Source organism: Canis lupus, chromosome 26 (genome assembly GCF_048164855.1).
Source record: "Canis lupus baileyi chromosome 26, mCanLup2.hap1, whole genome shotgun sequence".
Classification (NCBI taxonomy): Eukaryota; Metazoa; Chordata; class Mammalia; order Carnivora; family Canidae; genus Canis; species Canis lupus.
Genome location: NC_132863.1, coordinates 11,140,253 through 11,142,876, shown reverse-complemented (window position 1 = coordinate 11,142,876; position 2,624 = coordinate 11,140,253). Strand labels below are relative to the sequence as shown.

The following is a 2,624-nucleotide window of genomic DNA, read 5'->3' as shown; positions in this document are numbered from 1 at the left end:
TTCCAGGAACATTAAAAAAATGAAATGAACAAGGGAAAGACAGCATTTTAAAAGATAATAGATATGAATTTTCCAGAATTGATGAAAAACAAAAACTCTGGAAGAAATCCAAACCTAGACACATACTGAAATTTCAAAAGATCAAAGACAAAAATGTCTTAAAAGCAATCAGAGACAAAATGCCTACAAAGAAATGAAAGGAGATGTCTCAGTTTAACAAATGAAAATAGAAGATGGATTTTGTGAAGAGACAAAGGCTGAGTGGTCGGGGCCGCGTTGTGGACCTCGAGCAGCAGTTGGCTTCTCCATGTAGAACCCAGGAGTGGGAGATTCAGAATCAAATCCCTTCTCCCTCCCCCCTCCTGGTTACAAATCACTTGAAATATGTAAGTTAATGGAGCTTTGCTTTGAGTGAGATTTTTTTGATCTACAGCTACATTTTCAGCTTCATGAGGAACCTTACCATCAAAGACAATGGCCAGCAATGTTACCAACAAGACAGATCCTAGCTCCATGAACTCCCGTGTATTCATTGGGAATCTCAATACTCTTGTGGTCAAGAAATCTTATGTGGAGGCAATCTTCTCAAAATATGGCAAAATTGTGGGTTGCTCTGTTCATAAAGGCTTTGCCTTCATTCAGTATGTTAATGAGAGAAATGCCCAGGCTGCTGTGGCAGGAAAGGATGGCAGAATGATTGCTGGCCAGGTTTTAGATATTAATCTGGCTGCAGAGTCAAAAGTAAACCAAGGAAAAGCAGGTGTGAAACGATCTGTAGTGGAGATGTACAGGTCAGTACCAGAACACCCTTCTCCATCCCCTCTACTCAGCTCCTCTTTTGATTTGGACTATGACTTTCAACAAGATTATTATAACAGGATGTACAGTTTCCCAGCATGTGTTCCTCCTTCTCCTCCTCCAATTGCTTGTGCTGTGGTTCCCTCAAAATACCAGCGTGTATCAGGAAACACCTCAGGAAGGGACAAACGTGGTTTCAATTCTAAGAGTGGACAGCAAGGATCTTCTTCCAAGTAAGGAAAGTTGAAAGGAGATGACCTTCAGACCATTAAGAAGGAGTTGACCTAGATAAAACAAAAAGTGGATTCTTTACTGGAAAGCCTGGAAAAAAACTGAGAAAGAACGGAGCAAACAAGGAGTAGAGATGAAGAATGATAAGTCAGAAGAGGAGCAGAACAGCAGCTCCCTGAAGAAAGATGAGACTAATGTGAAGATGGAGTCTGAGGGGGAGGTGCAGATGACTCTGCTGAGGAGGGGGACCTACTGGATGGTGATGATAATGAAGATCGGGGGTATGACCAGCTGGAGTTGGTCAAGAATGATGAAAAAGAGGCTGAGGAAGGAGAGGATGACAGAGACATCGCCAATGGCGAGGATGACTCTTAAGCACGTAGTAGGGTTTAGAAATCTTGTCCCATTATTTCTTTACCTGGGCGCTTGTCTAAGATCAAAATTTTCACCAGATCCTCTCCCCTAGTATCTTCTTCAGCACATGCTCACTGTTCTCCCCATCCTTATCCTTCCCATGTTTATTAATTCATATAGCCCTGTGCCTAGTCCCATTTTCACTTCCTTTGATGCTCCTAGTACTTATGTTAAGTCTTACCCTGTAATTTTTGCTTTTATTTATTTTTTATTTATTTATGATAGTCACAGAGAGAGAGAGAGAGGCAGAGACATAGGCAGAAGGAGAAGCAGGCTCCATGCACCGGGAGCCCAACATGGGATTCGATCCCGGGTCTCCAAGATTGCGCCCTGGGGGGCCAAAGGCAGGCGCCAACCCACTGCGCCACCCAGGGTTCCCTAATTTTTGCTTTTAATTTTGATACTTCTTTATGACTTAACAATAAAAGGGATGTGTGGTTTTTATCAACTGTCTCCAAAATAATCTCTTGTTATGCAGGGAGTACAGTTCTTTCCATTCATACATGAGCTCAGTAGTTGCTTCCCTAACTGCAAAGGCAATTGCATTAGTTGAGTAGCACCTGAGAGCAGCTTTGAGTTAGAGGTATGTGTGTTACACCCCACATAAGAATGCTATGTAGGAAAAAAAAAAAAAAAGAATGCTATGTAGGGCTGTTTAACACAAATGTAACAATGTATTTTTGTGAATGAGAGTTGGCAGATCAAATGTATCCTCTAGAAAAATAATTAGTCTAATAGTCTTAAGATTTGTTTTCTAAAGTTGATACTGTGGGTTATTTTTGTGAACAGCCTGATGTTTGGGACCCTTTTTTCTCAAATAAACAAGTCCTTATTAAACCAGGAAAAAAAAAAAAAAGAATGTAGAAGATGGGGATGCCTGGGTGGCTCAGCAGTTAAGGTCTGCCTTTGGCTCAGGGCATGATCCTGGGATCTAGGATCTGGGATTGAGTCCGGCATCAGGCTCCTTGCAGGGAACCTGCTTCTCCCTTGGCCTGTGTCTCTGCCTCTCTCTCTGTGTATCTCTCATGAATAAATAAATAAAAATCTTTTAAAAAAAAAGAAAAGAAAAGAAAAATAAATTAGAAGATGAAAATAGTATTTTTGAATTACTGAAAAGTATTTCCAAAGTACTGAAGAAATGTCAACCTAGAATTGTTTACCCAGCTAAACAAGCATTCAGG

General features: G+C 40.9%; 1 pseudogene; it reads left to right on the top strand.

The window, feature by feature from the left end:
* The first annotated feature begins 318 nt into the window (after window positions 1-318).
* Window positions 319-2,302, top strand: LOC140618065 (heterogeneous nuclear ribonucleoprotein C pseudogene; annotated as a pseudogene).
* Window positions 2,303-2,624: the final 322 nt, after the last annotated feature.